At 49.0% G+C, this 20,277-nt stretch overlaps 1 pseudogene; it reads right to left on the reverse strand.

Moving 5' to 3' along the window:
- Positions 1-20,277, reverse strand: part of LOC119391881 (zinc finger protein 791-like) — a 58,686-nt pseudogene that overhangs the window by 23,071 nt on the left and 15,338 nt on the right.

The raw sequence follows: 20,277 nt of genomic DNA on the forward strand, positions 1-20,277 counted from the left end.
AGGTTCGTCACGAGGATACGCCAGAAGAACGGTTTCCTGCTGTCACAGATAGGCAACGCCGACCAAACGCCGTTGATGTTTGACATGCCTCGAAGCACTACCGTGAACGAGAAAGGTGCTCGAAGTGTGCTCGTGAAAACGTGTGGTGCGGAGAAGCAGCGGTGCACCGTGATGCTCGCAGTGACGGCAGACGGGCGGAAGCTGCCGCCGTATGTGATTCTGAAGCGGAAAACAATTCCGAAGGGAAACTTTCCCCGTGGCATCCACATCCGCGCTCAAGCAAAAGGGTGGATGACGGCAGACCTCATGGTCGATTGGATCAAGACGGTTTGGGGGCGAAGAGCAGGAGCGCTTCTGCTTCCTTCACTTCTTGTGCTGGACAGCTTTCGGGGCCATCTCGTTGACAGTGTCCGTACCGAGCTGAAGGAGCGGCGCACGGAAATCGCAGTAATCCCTGGGGTCTAACTTCGCTGCTACAGCCTCTGGACGTGTCACTGAACAAACCGTTCAAGGACAACGTCCGGAGGCTGTACGCAGAGTGGATGGCGGCGGGCGACCACGATTTCACGCCAAGTGGCAAAATCAGGAGACCCTCCGTGGAAGTCCTCTGCTCATGGATTCTCGAAGAGTGGAGTACCATTTCCGACGAGGTGGTCGTCAAGAGCTTTAAGAAGACTGGCATTTCCAACGCGCTCGACGGGACAGAAGATGACCGTCTGTGGGACAGTGAAGACACTGCCGATTCCGACAGGGAATCGTGCGGCGACGACACTGACGCCAGTGACGCTTCGGACTCAGAATGAACGTTAGGGGGTCAGAGAGTTCAAAAATAAAAGGGCAGTGTTCCATGCATGTAGCTCCTGTGTAATGCGTGCATTTTATTACAAAGGTAAGCCTTACTCTACTTTTATTTTTGGTTATGTTCATGATAGCTATCGTAAGAATTCAGATTAGCGACTTCTTTGCGTTTTCGGTGCTCAGAATATTGTTTCACGGAAAATTTACCCCGCGTAATGATCGCACCCCGAAGTTGGCGTCAATTTTTTCGAAAAAGAACTGCGATCATTATGCGAGTATATACGGTACTAGTATAACGTAGAGCGGATCAATCAGCTATCAACAAAGTTCTTGCAATGGGAATGCATGGTAGAGAAGCACTTCAACCTTTCCAAGGGCACAAGTGCAACCACACTTGCACCCTTTAAAGTGCAACCGCCCTTGTACCCAATCAAGAAGCTCTTGCACTATGTTCTGTTAACGACATATCTACCTTGCAAATGCAAGCAAAGCAATTGGCATTTCGGGTATGAGGTAAATATTAGGAACCAACTTGTACAAATCTTTATCATTATTATCCCTGTGCCAATTTTTATACTAGTGCTAAGTTATTTGTCCAACTGATAATTTTGATGATCGAATTATCCCGTACTTCAATGCTCCAGCCGCCGCCGCGTGCATCTGCCAGCTCATTCCCGTACAGGTTCGAGTGGCCGCGCACATGGAAAGGATGAACAGGTGACTTTTTGTTGAGCACGCTAATTAATCAATTAATCTTGAAAATGCAGGCGTTTGTAATTCTGGTATTCGTCAATGCCGTCAACATCGACAAGCAATCTGTGTATATGTGGACTGGCACTGAAAAGGATTTATCCTGTAAGTAAAGCAGTACTTCAGCTATTGCTGTGCTTTCTGCACAGTAGGCTCCACTGGCATTAACTAATTTAGATCTTCCAACTTTAATGATCCTTTCTGTACGAGTCATAACCACGAACACTGAACCTGCAGACATATGATCCCTCTGTATATACGTGTAGCACTGCTGTCCCAGACGAAGCAACAGCCTCCGTTGTGGTCAACTGCTGAAAAGTACATTGGTAGCGTTCTGAGGCATGAACACTCCATGGGTCCATTATGCAGTATGAGGATGATTATACACCGGCCGTAACACGTGGGTTGCCGTAGAGTAAATGAGAAGAACTCCGCACACAAACAGTCTAACTCCAATTGTAACGGTGGTGCCTTCGTCAACACCGTTGTACGTGTTGTGCGGTATGCTCGAGTGAGCGCAAACAACGGTACTCTATGTAAGGAGTTAACATTGAGCTTTAATATTGAATCTGGGTATTGAGGCCACCAAACAGGTGTCGCATAGGTGACTGTAGGGAAAATAACTTGCCGATATATCATTTTTGCTGCATTTCCAGTTGCCAAACAGGGCATTTGAAAGTAAGCAATAATTTTGGTTGCCATAAGTTCCAATTTTTCCCTAGTGCTCTTTGAATCCCAATCCCGAATCAAATACTACTCCCAAAATTTTAATTGTATCTTTCCTCTGTAACCTACAATCACCCACGAGGGCCCGGAAGGAGGGACTTTTGACCGTCAGATTCCAGTGAGGTAATGCCAAATAGAAGGACTTAGGGATGCTAATCTGTACTCTGGCCGTAATGGACCACTGCGAGACTCTTTGCAACGACACTTTTGCTAAGTTTTCGAGGGTAGCCTTATTTTGTGCTTATTTTAGTTGCAGTGTGCCTACTTTGAAACAGAGATCGATAAAATGAGAATGTGGTACCTTGCTTATAAGAGACCCCCTCATATAAGGGACAAGAACTGCTCCCTGGTATATGTGTTTTATAAAGGGCTTCAACTGGACCATTGCAAGGAACACAGCACTATAATAGAAGACGGGGACAAGGAGCACCCTTCCTTGCCTATGTTTTTATCACGCTGTGTTCCTTCCAATGTTTCACCAACACGTCCAAGCTTCTACACATGTGCAACTGAAACAGTGGCCCCTGCCATGTCAGCAGGTTGTCATAAATATGACACAATGTACCCCATGTTTACTAAATGACAACTGCAACATCCAACTTAAAGCACTTTTTTTCCAGAAGCTCAAAAAAGAAAGAAAGGTTTCTTGAGCAGGGACAAGCACCGATACCCCACATGGCACAAACCACAAGGGGCAAGGTTTCATCAAGGCCCTCTGATAACACCAACCAGGAACACACAGAGGCAAAACAAAAACTTACCGATCCATCAGGCATCAGGGCAGCACCTTTGTCGGACATTTCTGGCTGGACTGCAAGCAAAGCGAAAACGTGTAAAAAGAGTGCTGACGTGCCACTAGGAACACATTTACATGTATATATTTTCACAATGGACACTATGTGTTCATACGTTCCTAAGTTAGAAGTGTCACCAACTTCTTCAAGTTCATGTACACAGTTAAACCTTGGTATACTACTATGCAAGATGAAATAGTGCATACAATTAACCTGGATATAACGAAATTGACAAATTCCCGAAAAAATTCGCTATGAAAAGGTTCTCGTTATATCCAGTTTCAGCACGAAAATTCGGAAAAGAAACGCACAAATTAAACACAAGGGGAATTGAAGGCAGAGCTCACCCAAAACATATTTAGCAGCAAAAAACTGCATTATTTTGCTCTATTGCTTGTTTGTGAGGGATGGAAATGTTCGTAGGACACAATACAACGCTGCTCCGTCATCGTCTAGTCGTGGCCTCTGAGATTGGCTCCGCGAACCCGCGGCGCGGCGCAAGACGGCAAAGCGCACGAGTCGACTTCCGAAGATCTGTCGTTGTCACCTTGGTCGCGGACAGTTTCCACCAGTGCCTAATTTGACATCTGCTCGGTAGTGACAACACAGTTGTCGGCATTAAAAAAATCGCAAAAGCTGCAAGTCGTCAGGGGCTGCTCCATGCGTGCGGTGCTCCATGCGCACGGCGCACGGCGGCGAAAATGTAGAGCGAACTCCATATGCGGTGCGGCCCCACATATACGGCGCGAACTCGAAGCATAAAGGTCCCAACCCCACGTACGCGTTGCAGAGCGTGACATGTAGACTCGGCGACGCGCTGCACACGTACGTGTGGTCAGGCCTTTACGACACGGAGCAAGCATTTTTTCTTTAGTGGCGTCACTTGGTGTCGCGTTAGATGCGCTACAACTACACAGTGCAGCATGTACTCGGCAAGAACCTGGTTGTAGCAGATGCTTTGTCTCATCAGCCACTCAAAGAACAGGACACGACACACCTCGCAAAGGAGGTCAAAGACTTCGAGCAGGGCCTCATCCGACATGTGTGCACCAAACGTGTGTCTGCAGAGACTTGCGGATGCGCAGGGTCAAGACTCTATCTGCAGAACTTTGAAAAACTATGTTCAAACGGCTCGGCCAAAGATGAAGTCACGAGTGCACCAGGAGTGCTTGCCATAATGGCAGTTCAAGAATGAACTTACGTCACATGACGGAATTCTCACGAGAGAGCAGCTGTACCTGATACAGTAGAACCCCGCTGTTACGTTCCTCACTGCTGCGTTTTCCCGGCTGTTACGTCGCTTTCCGCCGGTCCCGGCATAGCTCCCATAGGATACAATGTATTGGGAACCCCGCTGTTACGTCGTAACTGTCGGACCGTTCCCGTATGATACGTCGCGAAGTGCGCCCGGAGCCGACCGAGTGACTACCAAAGAGAGCGGCCATGGTGCATTTTCACGCAGCTTGGCCTCGTTTGACCGTAATATTAGCCGCATGAGAGGCGCAAGCAACAGAATCTTTCAATGGATGCAAACAAAAGCATGGCCTTCGAGATTCAAATTGCAAAGATGGCGTCGATGACGTAACTGCTCGCGAAAGCAAGGCCTTCGAGATTGGCATTTACTATTAACAAAAGCATAGCCTCTGAGATTGCATTGCACAAACATGGCGTGTAGCGTAATTGCTTGCGAAAGCAAGGCCTTCGAGATTGGCATTCACTTCTGCCATCGCGTTGGCGTAGACTCATCATCATCGTTATTTGTCGGAGAACGGGAGGAGTTCAAGCTGGTTGGAGCTCGCATGGTCGTGCGTGCGGTTCGCGGTCGGACTCGCCGCGCCGGTCGTGATTGCGTGTGCTTAGTTCTTTCATGCCTACAGCTGTTGGTGTTAAAAAAATCACATACGTTGATTACATTTCTATGGATGAGGCCGTCCTAAGCTCCGCGTTTCTATCCATCGACTAGATCGCGGCTGAGCGCGCCAATTTTCGTGCTGCTCGTAAGAATTGAAATAAAATTCTGTACCACTAAATATTTTGCCGTTTTTCCTGTTTTTCGGCTCTTACGTTTCCCGTCTCTACGTTTATTTCCTACGGTCCCTTCAAAAACGTATCAGCGGGGTTCTACTGTACCTGTTTTGCTGATACCTTCAGTGCTGGCCTCTCTTCACAATGGGCACAAAGGAATCGTCAGGTGTACAAGGTGAGCCCAGGAGTCCTGTTGGTGGCCAGGTATATCAAAGGACATTGCCGACACCGTGAAAAAATGTGTCAGCTGCATGAAGCAGAGGCAGCCTTGGAGCGAACCACTTATGCCAACTCCCTTTCCCAACTGGCCTTGGCAGAGAGTGGCCATGGACGTTTTTCATGTCAACGAGAAACGCTACCTACTTGTTACAGACTGCTCTCCTACACTGAGACTGCATTACTTAAACATCAGGGACCATTGTCATTCTAAAGTCAAAGTCTATCTTCTCAAGGCACGGAATTCTTGAAACTGTGGTTATGAACAATGGGCCGCAGTTTCGTTCATAGTTTCTGGCTTTTGCTAGAGACTGGTGCTTTAGACACAGGCTTAGACCTCGAGCCCCAAGCACAATGCAACGGCTGTGCTGAGGCCGCAGTCAAGATCGCAAGGACTAAACTCACCAAGTCGTCCGACCCCTACAGGGCACCGATGGCGTACTCGGCAACCCCTTTGGACAATGGCTGTAGCCCTGCAGAGCTGCTGTTTAGTCGGAGACTGCAAATGCATGTACCTCTCTCAGCACAACTGTTGATACCTTCAGTACCAGATGCAGCTCAACTCAAGACCTCCAAGCACACGGCCAGAGAATGTCAAGAGTCCAATTACAACACGCGACATGCTGTAAGTGATCGACCAGAACTTCAGCCTACTCAGAAGGTGTGAATCACTGACCGCCAAGCTGGTCCAGTGCTGAACAAGGCAGATACACCCATCCTACTGGATCGGCATAGAGCAAGATATAGTTTGTCGTAATGCCACGCTTCTTGTCATTGACCATCGACCAAACAACGTTGAAGATGACCTCGCATCTCTCGACAGTTGGCCCATCCGTCATGTTTTCGGACCTCTATGAGCTACTACTTTCCTATTAATACACAAGTTGTTCCGAACCCCGGCATCAAGCAGCACGTGATAGTAGTGCACAGGTTTGCTGCTGCAATCCATATCTCATGCAGCACGATGTGAGAGCCACTTATCGAGCTAAAATAGCTACCACAATCTGAAGACAGAGAGTGAACAGGAGGGGCTGCGCTACCACTGTAACACTCTAACAGCAGCTCCGCAGTCTCCCTTAAAGGGGCCCTGCAACACCTTTCTGAGTTATATTGGAATAGTCTCATTATTGACGTATGACTCTTCACGAGGCATATGGCGCAAAAATTTTTCGAATCCGTCAAGTCTAAGTAGTGTTACCAAATTGTAGAAATCACGTTCCGCAGCTTTCTCCCTCTGCTCAACGTCGCCAGTGCACGGAAAGCTGCGCGGGGCGTGGAGGGAGGGAGAGCGGAGGTGTGAGGAGGTGCCCAAGAGTTACGTCAGCGCCGGCGGAATCTTTTTCTTTTTCATTTTTTTCTCTCTGGCGTCTGGGCGCAACCACATGGTCTGTGGCGCCACTTCCGGTCGGCTTGCGTGGTCTTCGCATCCTCGTCGAGCGGAGCCCATCGCACCGTGTATCGCGCGTGCTTGAAAACTGCGAGTCGGTTTGGTAATGTTGGGTGTGCACCTCGAACTGCCGTAGTGTTTTCATTGCTCTGCCAACCATGGACGCAAACCTGCGTGCGCGTTTGGAACGAATGACAGCTGAGATGCGTTTCAACCCATACTCCGATACACTGCCTCGTCGCACTGCTCTCGCTTGAATTGTATTCAACACGGCAAAGCTGCGTACACCCTTCTCCCAGTGGCGGTACTTCGATGCTGTTTGCTCTTCGAATGCGGGCGCACAGCGAGTGCGGGCTGACAACAAACTAAAGACTAGAAGAAAGGATCGTGGGGCATCAGGCCGGCGCCGACCCATCCCCGACTGTCTGCAGCTACCTTGAAAATGCGAGTCTGCTTGGTTGCTGTGTCGCGGTTTCTCGGGAACGTGAGACTACGGGGAGGATACGCCGAGGTACGGCTCGATGACATACTGAACAGACAGCGAACGGGCCTCTCGCCATACAGCGAACACAGGTATCCTAAGCTAGCCGGCGCCAGCATTGTTATCGGAGAAATGCTGCACCGCTGCCTCGGTCGGTCGTGAGAACGTGCCGACGATGCAGTTTCCAGCTGACGAGGCAACACTCGAACGGCTGCCACTCTCAACGGCAACCGGCGATGGTCAAAAGCACAGAAATATTCACGATTTCGGCACTGCGCATGGTGAAGAAAACGCTATCACGCAACTACGAGCAGACGAGCTGTCGGTGAGACCGGAAGTGCTAATATTAATGTTTGTTCGGTGTTTTAACAGCATAACACAATATAAACATATATTATCTACTTATTGAACTCAAAATTAACAACGAAGGTAATAATGAGGGTGTTATCATGATTATAACATCAGCCAATGGCGGAACTGCAAACAATCACGTCATATATTGCGGACTAATAATACATCATTTGTCGAGAGAAGAGGGAGCGATTTTGAGCTGACTTTGAGAATTTATTGTAAATTCTAGGCCGTGCGGTTCGCTATAATGTTTGGCTCGCGTGTTTTCGGGAGCCTCGACTACCGATTGGCAGCGCTTTTTGACCCTGCTCAAAATGTGTTGCAGGGCCCCTTTAAGTGCAACACGGCTATAACAATTATCGGTTATGATAATGAAAATTTAGTGGCAGAAATTGAAAATGCACACTCATTTATTTTCTCTTTCTTGTCTCTCCACACAGTTGTGCCAATCACTTACTCCACACTGCTGATGATTGACATAGAAGGCAGTAATTTGCTGACGGCTGCAGGAAGAAGAGAAAAAAACCGCTTGTCGAAACCACACTCTACGCGTACCGTATACTGGGGTAGCGGACGGATGTCGTTTCGCAGAAAAATCACAGCATATCTACGGAGTGAATGATGATGAGTGGGCGAAGCTGCGGAGGTTCATCGGTAAACCGTGAATCTTCCGTGAATTCTGCCCAGTACATCATCACCGACGTGAGATCGGGCGCGTTTATACTAAAGGTTCGATGAGTTATCGACTTGCCGCTCACTTTAATTTTACATGTACGCTGTGAATTTTCATTGTTTAGAAACCATTGCTTAGAAAACATCTGGCGTCTTTCGTTAAGCAGCTGGCGTCTTTTCGTTTTGCTTTAGAAACATCTGGCGTTCTTTCGTTTTGCTTTTACAAAACATCTGGCGTCTTTTGTTGGTTTATTTCATCAATCAACGGCGTTTTGAACAAAATTTTTATTGTTTAATCACGCACGGAGAAATCTCACCAGGCACTACCTTGGAGGTAAAGAATGGCTGCTAATGGGAATGAGAGACAGAAGAAGTCGGCTTTTAGCTAACGCTGCGAATTTTTTATTGTTCAACAACGCACAGGAAAAATCTCCCACCGGCACCACCTTGCAGGTCAAAGCGTGAGACTGGTTACATACTATGCTACGAGGGACGAACGGGTGCCGCTATAAGGAGCTTCGCCCCTAAAACAAAAGAAACACTCACACTTGTGTCCGCAGAGCAGGTGCAGCATGAGCTCCCGCCGGTCATGAAGCGCATGGGGCACATGGTGCATGCATGGTTGGTCTGGCGCAGGTGGACGCGACTCACGTGGCGCTTCTTCTGCGCCAAGAAGTTGAAGCCCTTGGAACAGTGCTCGCACTTGAACGCCTTGTTGGCACCGTGCTTCGCCTGCCTGTAGAGCGGACAAGAGCAGTGGCCGGCGGACATTTGGTTGCACACTGCATCCCTTGATTAGCGTGAAGGGTGCAATAAGGATGGACAAAGAGAAGAAGTGACTTCCAGCTTTGAAAGTCAGAGCTGGAAGTCTTGTCTTCAATCTGGTCTGCTTATTGAATTGCTCACTATTTTGTATCTTACACGAAGAAGAACCGACGAACTAAGTCTTGACTTCCACATTATGTTAAGATGCACCGCCATAGCATGATCGACAAGTACACAACATGGTGACAATGATGGCACATGGTGTTTCACTTAGAAGTTCCCTTTGCCATGCCCACTCGCGCTATTTCAGCAATTGGCTCCACAGCTGGCACCGGCACCTTTAACAGTACACTTGCCCGTAAGTCCAGCGATGGCTAGGTCCCTGCCAACACTACGGCTACTAAAAGGTGCAAAAAACACAGGAGCGTATAACTGCTGCAAACGGCAACATCATAGTATTCCATATTAGGCCATTTCATCTTCGAAGGCCTGCGGATGTTTTGCGTGGGACAAAGAATACAACTCAGAATAACTGGTCTCCGGGCTAGTTGGCTAATATATGTAGCGAGAGGGAGACGTGAAGGCGGCCGACGTGGCCGTGCCGAAGTCTCGCCACTTTATTCGAAGGCCCTAGTACCAGCAGAGCGACAGCGGCTGCCGGCGTCCAGCCTCCAGGAGCGTGAGCCCGTTCTACTGCTCGCGCCTCAAGCTCTGAGCATTAGCTGCGCGAGAGGCGCGGCGCGTAAGTGGTAAAATGGTGATGATGATCGTGAGCGGTGATGAAGATGCCGCTACAGATTACTCCCCCCCGCAGAAATGAAGCCGAAATGAAAAACTATGGGGGCGTATATACAAGGCTGGTGACGCGAGACAGAATGTCCGTGGGCAGTCCAGGTCGTCAATGGTGAAGGACTATCGGGAACCCTTGGGTCTCTGGTGGGCAGCTCTGGGAGAAGCGTAGAGGGCGGGGAACTAGGCGAAAGTACGCTGGTGTCGTGCCCAGGCGGATCCCACGACGACATGAAGGGGCCTTTCGGTAGCGGACCGGTTGGCGCAAGTGAGCGCGGCTGGCAGATGGAGTTGAGGGCGGGTGCGCAAGGGCCGGTGCGGGCGATGTGCGCGAAACAATGCAAAATGGCGCGGTGAAGCCACGACGAGCAACCATCGCGAGTAGCTGCTGCGATGGGTCTTTCCTGTGCGGGCACAGCGCTGACGCGGATGTCGGCACGGCGCGCCTGCACAGTGGCCACATGTCAGGTGGGCGGCGTCCGTGTCAAGGGCTCAGGAGCAAATCTGCGGTGACACCGAGCAGGCGTAGTCGCTGCAGGCTCGGATGATGCACCTGTGCGCGTTGAAGCACCCTCTGCAGGTGGCACAGGAGGGCTCGTGCGCTGATCAGGATGCTGGAAGCCGGTCGACGTGGCAGGCGTCACATGTGCGACTTGCTCTGCCATTGGCAAACCAGCAGGCATGTCGTCCTCAGGCGCTTCCGTCATAGTAGCAGCGTCGCGCAAGTGCGGCCGAAGTTGGTAAGGGGCACGAACTTCTGCTGCCGTAGACGTCGAGGGCGACGCTGGTCGCTGCTGACAAGAGGCGCAGAGCTTAGAAGTCGGTGAAAGGTCGTGTTCGGGTACCGTCGACGGCGAAACCTCCGCGAGCGAGGGGCGAACAGTGGGCGAGAGGTTGTCCATGTCAGCTTCCAGTTCGGGCGGCAAGGTAGCCAGCGTGGAAGCCGAGGTCAGGGACGTGTCGTGAGCCGGCGAGGACAGGGACGACGGGCGGATGGCGGGCATGCCTGATGGACCGTCGGCCGAGGTCGTCGAAGAAACGCACCTCGTGGCAGACTGGTCGATGGCAGCAAGAACGTCGTCGGGTGCGGGAACCTCGGGCGTGGGAACCTGAACATCGTCGGGCTGGTCGTCCGGCGCGGGAACCACTGCGCTGGTGGCCGGACGACGAGGTTGGAAAAGAGACGTAGCCGGGGAAGGTAAGTCGCGGTCGGGAGGGCTGCGGGCCGGGTGGTACCGCTCGCGTTGGCGGAGGGGAAACCCGGAACTCACGGGTCCCCGGTAGCGGGCGGTACGTCTCGCCGTAGCGGGCCAACACCGCAGCGCAGAGGTCATCATATGGCTGCAGGCTGGAGGACAACGCGGCGGACAGATGACGCAGCTCAGCCGGGAGGGCGTCAAGCAGGATGTTGTGCATAGTGGCTGTGCGGTGACGCCGTTCACAGCGAGGCAGGCATCGAGCTGCATAACCACGCTCGGGGGTAGGCCGGTTGAAACGGCGGCGGAACTGGAGGCAGAGTCGCGGAAGCATGGCAGCGGGCCGCTCGGCGAAGGGCGTGTTCTCCGGGTCACCAATTGTAGCGAGAGGGAGACGTGAAGGCGGCCGACGTGGCCGTGCCGAGTCTTGCCACTTTATTCGAAGGCCCTAGTACCAGCAGAGCGGCAGCGGCTGCCGGCGTCCAGCCTCAGGAGCGTGAGCACGTTCTACTGCCGCGCCTCGAGCTCTGAGCATTATGCGCGCGAGGCGCGGCGCGTAAGTGGTAAAATGGTGATGATGATCGTGAGCGGTGATGAAGATGCCGCTACATATACTTAACAAAGCCATTGTAGTGCAACAAAAAACAAATTAGGAACACAGTACCGGACAAACACATAATGCCGCCATAGTGTCTGGTTCCAGTGTCTGGTACTGTGTTCTTTTTGTGTGTTTGTTTTGCGCTACAATGGCTTCATAAAGAATTACATTAGTAACAATGTGTGTAAGAAATGTGTCAGTGATCTCTCAACTGTATTATCTGACAGAGAGATAAACTTCTTGAAAGATTGTGAGTTTGCTCTTGGAATTGTGACTGATGTATGCATATTATTCTGAGGTTAAAGGCCGGTTTTCTTCAAATAAACTTTCATCTGACAGTCATCACTTATCCTGCTACATTTGTTCCTTTACTTCCTTGTTCTATTTCATCCTCACTTCTAAAGATCTACAGTTTCGCCAACACAACACTCAGAGCAGTTTTTCGCTGGAGAGTTTCATGCACCAGGCTACTCAGATGTAAATACAGCTACAGGGCTACTGTCTAACTAACAGTTACTGACAAGCACAGCTGAATGTACTAAGGTTGAAAGCTAATAGCCAATACAGTGCACAGGGACCCAATAAATATGTATATTGTAATGTGAGAAACAGAGACAACGCCTCATCGCTGGCTGGCTGTTTATTCTCTAGCATCGTTGTTGTCCTCTTCGCGTCAGCAGATCTCGAAGGTGCTGTTCTCAGCCGTGGTTTGAGCGAATGAAATTAGCTGCCGCGGACTCTCCCGCTCCGTTGCAGCGGTAGGCCGATAAGGTGGTGGTGGTTTCTTGGCCCGCGTCAGCCAGTTGGCAAGTGTAATGGTTGCAAGTTGTAGCGAGCGCGGGCCAAGAAACCACCGTTAATTTATCGCCTACCGCTGCAACGGAGCTGGCGAGTCGCGGCCGCAGCTAATTTCATTCGTTCAGCCACAACTGAGAGCAGCATGTTCGTTGCGCACGAATGCGCTGGTCGCATGGTTCTTTTTGTGTTTCGCAGGCTTTCTTTGCAGCTTGGAAAGAATGGTATACGTGAGTTTCTTTATGACAAATAATGCAGTGAGGGTTTCTGAAGACACTCTCGAACTTTGCAAGTTGCATTTCTTGCCTAAAGTCAATATTTAGCAACTTAGTTAAATAATACTAATTAACAAATTAATTAATTACAAAACAAAGACTGGCAGTAGTGCTCAAGGTGACAGTCAGCAAATTGCAACTGCCTATAATGCATTTTTTGACCCTCGGCTAAAGATAGCTGAGACACTCAGTGTATAGGCAAAATATATATACAGTAAAAGCTCGTGAATTCGACACCCGTTAATTAGGAAATTCGGATAATTCACACGGCTCTATTGGTCCCGGCCAAAGTGCATGTTAATCTATGGGACCAAACCTTCGCTAATTCGTCATAATTCGGCTCTGCACCGCTTAATTCGGACAAATGCTGGCGGCTGCCGCTACACACAAAAGTGTGGTAAAGCAGTGCTGGCACAACTGGAGTGAAACCGAAACCTGAGTGACATCGCCATCATCATCAACTAGTGGGGGCGATCGCGGCGTCACCGAACATCGGCATCTTTTTTCTTCGCTCCACTGCGCCTCCGACGCCATTTCCCGTGTGTTGTGTCGGCACCAGGCCCGTAGCCAAGCCCCCCCCCCCCGAAATTTTCGTGAAGTACGTGTTTTTACCAAAAATAAATGATGAAAATAGGTGTTTTTCTCAAATAGTCAAGGTTTTCAGCAAGTGGGCCCCCTTGAAAAATATTCCTGGCTACGGCCTGGTCGGCACCGTCTCTTCTTGCGGAGTTCTTTTTTTTTTCGTTGTGACCGTGTTTGCATGTGAAGCCCAAGCATGATGCCATAGCTGATGATGGCATCGACGAGGTGTCAGCCGAGTCCACCGATGGTGACTGCCCGACCTTGGATGCTGTCCTTCCCACAGATATGACCCTTCAGGACTACATCGCGATTCACGATTGTGTCGCCACGACTGGTCTCCTGACCAATCAAGACATTATTAATGATGTCGCGACCTCATCACACCTCAGGGGAAGTCTCGGAGGCGCTTTTGATATTAGAGAATGTTTGCCTGAGCACTTCCGACAGTTTGCGTGCTGTTGGCCATTTGGAAAAGTGAAGAAAAATTGTAATGTCAGCTGGAATCTGTGCGAAAACGCAGACGGCCATTACAAAATACTTCAGCAAATAAAGGTATGCTTGATATTAATGTTGTTTTTCCTGTTGATTCGTTAATTGCATTCGGTTAATTCAGACATTTTTTCCGGTCCCGTGAAATCCGAATTAACGAGCTTTTACTGTATATATATAAAAGAAATGCACCACATCTGGCACTTTTCATAAAAGGTGCCAAATGCCTCTCAATTTAATTCTCAGAGACATTTCAGCAAAACAACTATTTCTAATAAACTTTGCATAAACAGAGTTACTGGCAATCAACCTTTGTCGCAGCTCACAATGTTGCCTTCCTCGTCCCAAGGATGCTCGAAGCTGCAATACTGTAATCAGGCACAATGATGCGTGTCATGCTCTGCCCTTCATTATGCATTGAGATCACCTCAAGATAAGGTGGGACAGCCCTCCCGATTGAAGTGCTCCCTTTAGAGGCACTGGCACAGAGGTGTCACTGGACACCACCACAAGGCATCGCTGTCCTATCTGTGATGACATTTCTCTGTTCTTGCTTCTATTGGAAGCAATACTTTCATTGTGATGCCCAATGGAATCCAGCTGATGTCCAGCACGCCTACAAGTGCATGGAGGCATACACAAAAAGTGAGCTGAATTTTCAGATATTGGAGGAAAGAGTAGACAGTCTTTTGATCGAAACAGTAGGCCCACTGTTATACGTAAAGACTGAAACGCGTTCTTGGGCTAGTTGGTGCATGGTCTGACAAAAGTTTTTGGAGGCACAAAGGAACGAGGACAAGGTATGAGAGGACTGGTGCCAACTAACAACAGTTGTTACTTGGCACCAGTCCTGTCATATCTTGTCCTTGTTCCTTTGTGGCTCCAAAAATTTTGTCAGATTATACGTACAGAAATGTTAGGTTTGTATATTTAGGACAGTACTATCTAGTGGCTTTGCATACTGACTTGCAAACACTTGGAAACTGCTGCAACATAATACCTTATTTTACATTTACTGTTGATAAATACTTCTCAGTGAACATGAATGAAGAATGTAGAACACAAAAAAAACAGAAACAGAATCATAGTGTATTAGAGTGCTCAATCCTACTTCATTCTTTGTTACATCCATGAATTTTCTGTTACTATACAAGACCTTGCCCTTAGTTCCTTACCGAAAAAAGATGTTTTAAACATTGTGCGAACTCAGGATCACATGTTCATTGCACGCACATGCTATCCCAGGCACAATATTACAAAATGGCATATATTAATCTCAAGTCAGACACAGTCTAGTGACTCTAGTCACTAGAGTCACTATACTACAGCATTGCTCTGACCATTGCCTGACTTATATTCCGAAATTACTGTAGGTGCACACAATTTATTGACCTACAGCATTTTTTTTAGAAAAAAAAAGCACTTAGTCTTTAGGACCACAGTAGGTGCCACTCACTTAATCACGTAAGTACAATGTCCAGCAAAACAAATTCTTTGACACAGCAGCTGCTTCCAGACACAACTTTTTGCATATTGGTGTTGAATAGAGCTCATGTCCGTTTGTTCTTTCTGTTTATCTAGTTGTAACATAACATTGTAGCAAGGTCGACAGCTGGGCTAGTTGGTAAGGTTCCATAATATTTAGTTGCGAGTAAGCGTTCGTTGTGTCAACTTCTTGTACTCTTGTACTGTCATTTGCGCTGCTTTAAACATTATGGAACATAACATTGTGCTTTCATGAATGTAGCGAGCTTCATGTACAGTTCCATGATCAATAAAAAAAAAACGTTTGCTCTTGACCAATCATTCACATATAAAGGGACATTAAAGTGAAAATGCTAAATCAGCGACGACCGAAAAAATATTGTTCGAGAAATCTACTATCATTAATCTGGCCATCACAGGTTCCTAAGGATGAAAAGAAAATTAAAGGCTCATTTTTGAATTTCGCGCCTAAACTTTAGCACCTGATTGTCAATGTTGTGTCACGAATTTCAGTCTCTTTTTTTCATTTTTCGGCCACAGTGGCTCTAAATTTCCTGCAACTTGCATGTTAAAGGACCGCTGACAGCGAAATTTTGTTTGTGACTTTTTTACTGTAATTTGTAGCTTTGTGTCTGGTAATGCCGAAATTGAATTGTAAATGCTCCACCGTATCGTATAATTAAAGGAGTCCTGACACAAAAATTTTCACCCCGCGTTTTTTTGCTCCAATGTGTTGCTGGGGGCCTGTTAGTCAAACACGGTACATCGTTTGCTGCAGTGCGTGACGGATAATTAATTACAAGCTCCTCATTACCGACACAGCCTCAGTTTCGGTTTGACAGAGCTCCAAAAACGACAAGCCGCCGGGTGCAACTATCACCACCTAGCGAGTGAAACGCTCAGCCACGTGAGCACACAGAACAGTGACGTATTTCCGTGCGGTCTGTTGTCGTCGGGCTCATCCTTGTCTGATGGCGACGATTTTCTTGCGGTGGGGATGGAAGGAATTTGACGTGGCGAATCGCTTCAGGTTTGACCAGCTGGCAAGGAGCGATTTGTCGGGAAGCGCCTCAAAACAAAAATGGAGGCTACGACGTCATCATAACTTGTGCCGGCTGCAACTTTTATGTAGGGGAAGTAGGGGGGTCACCTCGGGTCACCTCTGAGGGTGTCAATGCACCAGGTGCGGCCTATAATGCTGGATCGCGCTCACTAACTTCAAAAATCATATAAAATACCTTCCAAGCTTTATTCACTGTCGATATTTTGCAGATGGTACACGCACGTACACGGGAATCGATCCAGCAGTCTATTTTGGCCGTGATATTTTGTGTCATTACCCCTTTAATGCTAGCGTCGTTAATTGCGACCAATGTTGCGTCACTTCGAAACACCCGCCTAAAACCATAAGAAACTAGCGCCCCACAGCGGGGGAGCGCCTAAGATCACGTACATTCAAGCTTTGGTGTCGTTGAAAGAGCAGTTTTTAAATCAGGGCCCCACACACAGTAAAGATTGAAACGGTGTGGGTGCTTCGATACATTAAGCATGTTAAGCGTGTGTCCCCTCAGGAGAAAGAACAGAAGCATTCCTGGCCTAAGCAGCTCGAACCCTTGAGAGCAGCCCGACAACAGAGCGAGAGGGGTGAGGAACAAGAGCCCTCGCCGGGTGCCAGTCGTCGTATTGTGTGCGCCCCGCAAATCTTCTGTGACGTCAACAATACTTGCTTTACTTGTGAAATGTCACACGAGGCCTCGATCTAGGTCATACCAGTGGTGATGTCACGAGGTGCTGCCTACTCAGATGAGCACTCACACTTACTTTAAAACCAAATTAAGATATCTTAAAGGCTACGTTCGCCACTAATAATCGGTCAGAAGTGCCCACATATTGGCCTCGAGGAGTTACGGAGTCGCCCTCTATCGGACGCGCCTCGATTGCGTGCTAGGCAGGATACCGCCGGCGCGCTCCCCGTAGGTTTTGCTGTCGGCGCTGTACAAAAACACCTCGCGGAAGCCCTCCAGGGCATTTCTGTGAATACTTGCGAAATGAACTGTGTTCTTTACTGTCAAAATAATCATTTTCGACGAACTGAAAGCACAAGATAGTCTACAGTCGCTGTCTCTTTGCACAAAACCGAGCACCCGCTTCACGCTGTCACCGCGTTGTAGACCCCTGAACCGGCTTCTTGCGTGAAAGGTAGTCACTCGCTGAGTGACTGTGAAATATCTCGTTAGAGTAGACTGCCTGTACAACCAAACAGAAAGAAGCCTCAAGCCAGCGATCGCACAGGTTCGCGACGACTGACGGTGCCTCTGCATGTATGAGCGTCTGCATGTATGTTCGTACTGATGGTTTCGCTCTCGCTACGAGCGCGTTTTGGCACCGTGCTATGAACTTTAGGCCGAAAAATATGAGAATTGTGAGTAAACAAACAACTACTGTGCGCGGACGCTATCAGAGCAGTTCAAAAACAATTTCCTTAGAACGCGGCTTCGGTGCGCATGGCAACTTTGTGATCTGCCGTCCCGACGATTCAGTGTTTTTTTTTTCTTTTTCGGTCTAAATTCGGGTACGTTTCAGGTATGTCATTTGACAAGTTGTCTCGCACGTATGATCGGTCTTCTCAGCGGGCAAATGCCGCTGCTTCGTTTCTTTATTCAGCGCATTCGTTTCGTTTGGTGCTCACACAAAACGTGAGCAAATGCGACGCCTTTTTTTAATGCTCCTTAATTATCGTTCCGTTTGCATTCCAGTGAACTTGCGCTCTCTGTCATCAACAAATTCATAGACCAAGCTTCACCACTTCGAGATTGCAGGTGAAAGGAGAACCAGTCTACGAGACCGAGCATGTAGTAGCATGCGACGCCTAGGAAAAGAAAAAAATACAGTAACGTTTGCCGGACTTATTCTGCAAACGTCGGCTGTGAACTGTGACCCACATGAACTTGAAATAGCGGTGAATAAAATAGAAGGTATTGCAGCAACCAGCAGCCGCAAGACAGGATAGTAATTACTTGGCGTGTACCCCAGCAATTTTGGCAGCAGTGTCGTGTCTAATCCAACAGGGTGGCATCTTTCCCACGTAAATAAATGAAGCTCCAAGAAAATACATGGGTTTGGCCGGTTGGCCGATCGCGGAGGCAATGCAAAAATTATGCTGCTTATGAAGCAATGCATGCCTCATCAAATGGGAAGGTTGCCCGTCGGCGTCCCGCGTCGGCAGCATCAACACGAGTGATGCAAAAAATAATCGTCACGTGATGGTGTCACCATATAACGTCATCATGACGTCACAGATCGCCAAAATATGTAGCGTCATTATGACGTCACATAATGTGATCACATGATGTATTCACACGTCATGGTCGCTTTGCATTGCCTCCGTGATCGGTCACGGAGGCTGTGCAAAACCGCGTTAGGTGCAGAACGCTTTAGGAGGGGGCGCGGGAGAATCAGTACATCGACTGACAAGAGAAGATGGCTTTCGCCTTCTAGTCATCTTTAACGAATGCATAAGGGACCCTGTGCGTTCTTTAATTTAACGTATCTAAACAATGACCTGCGCATCTGCAGCCGATTTGGGGACGCTGAGCACGGGGCCGACGATCAAGAGGTCGCATTGGACGGTTCTGAGATGGCATCACACGTGGTAAATGTAGCGCTTTCCATCCTGTGGCAGATAAGCATCCTTTGCCGGGGAAAGCGCGCGCGAGCCATCGTCTCAGTGCGCGCTGTCTGCTATCACCGAACATCGCAGGCCCGACGCAGTAACAAAAGCCTTCGTCGCGGAAGTGCTTGTTGCACAAGACTAGTAGCGGATGGCTACTTGCCGGTTCTTAGCTTTACAACCCATGCTTCACGCTGTTTCTTGTCCCGCGGTTACCAGTGCAGGCTGACACTGGGCTCCTTTGCGTAAGCGCGGCACCGAGCAGTAGAGCCCCGTGTTCATCGCCTTCGGAGGCAGCCACTCTATTACAATGGTGTCAATTGAGTAGAAAATGAGAGAAAACTTCCGAATTTGAACAGACCGCAGCGCATGTGGGACTTGAAACTCGTTTTCAAAGCACGCGGCAGTGCGCCACAAGCAGCCGACGCGGGCCGCTGAGACCACGTGATCCTGCCAAGCACGTCACGCCGACGGTGGCGCCGGCGTTTCCATGGTGGGCCTCGAGGCCAATACAGGACAATCAAACAACACAAACATCTCGAGGTTTCAATTTTGGTGTCAGGGGTCCTTTAAGTGTCCGGGCCATGTAGAACACGATGCATTCATTTTACCGATAAAAACTCACGTACACCTGTGAGGAGAGAGTGGCAGCTAGGTGTAACAAGAACTCACGAGGGGAGTCATGACACAGTTCTTGGAGGCCATGAATGCAGTTGACGAAGCTGGACAAGATGGTGCAAGTGTGACAACGAAGAGAGCAACACTGTGTGTGTGTGTGTGTGTGCGGGAGCGCCAAGCAGTTTCCAAGTGATGAGGGAACAAAGGAACGTTCAGGACGAACCTGTTGGCCTCTTGTCAATCGTGTCACAATATCTACGACCTCTCAGCAAGTTGGTGCAGGAACAGCAAGGGGGGGGGCATCGATACCGTATTTTCTTTTTGCAATTTTCCTCACTCACCAAGCATCTTCTCAGTGCTGGAATGGTGCTTTTGTAACGGAACGGTTCACTCACAACACAAACAAAATTACTTTTTCTTTCATGTCTCTTTGAACAGGAAGGCTGCTCTTGATGTGTACTGGAATCTTGGTGCAATGCTATTTTTTCAACTAAACGTAGCAGCTTACTGGTGGTACTTGAGCGTGGTGCTGGTCTTGAAGCTCTCTCCGCACTGGTCGCAGCTGAAGCCCCGATCCTGTCCGTGGCAGAGGCGGTGGTTGCGCAGCGCTGCTGGCTGCTCAGGCATTTGCCACACTGGTCGCACTGGGGCCGCTGCCGGCACTGGCGCCGCCATGCCGCTGGTACCGCACCTGTCACAACATTTTACATAAGCTGGTCGAATGGGGCTAACATGCTTAGGGGGCTCCATTGTGCTGGAGCTCTTTGCTGGTTATGCTCGATTAATGCGCACTACTGACACATAGGAAATATTAT

The sequence above is a fragment of the Rhipicephalus sanguineus genome, chromosome 4 (assembly GCF_013339695.2).
Source record: "Rhipicephalus sanguineus isolate Rsan-2018 chromosome 4, BIME_Rsan_1.4, whole genome shotgun sequence".
In the NCBI taxonomy this organism is placed as follows: Eukaryota; Metazoa; Arthropoda; class Arachnida; order Ixodida; family Ixodidae; genus Rhipicephalus; species Rhipicephalus sanguineus.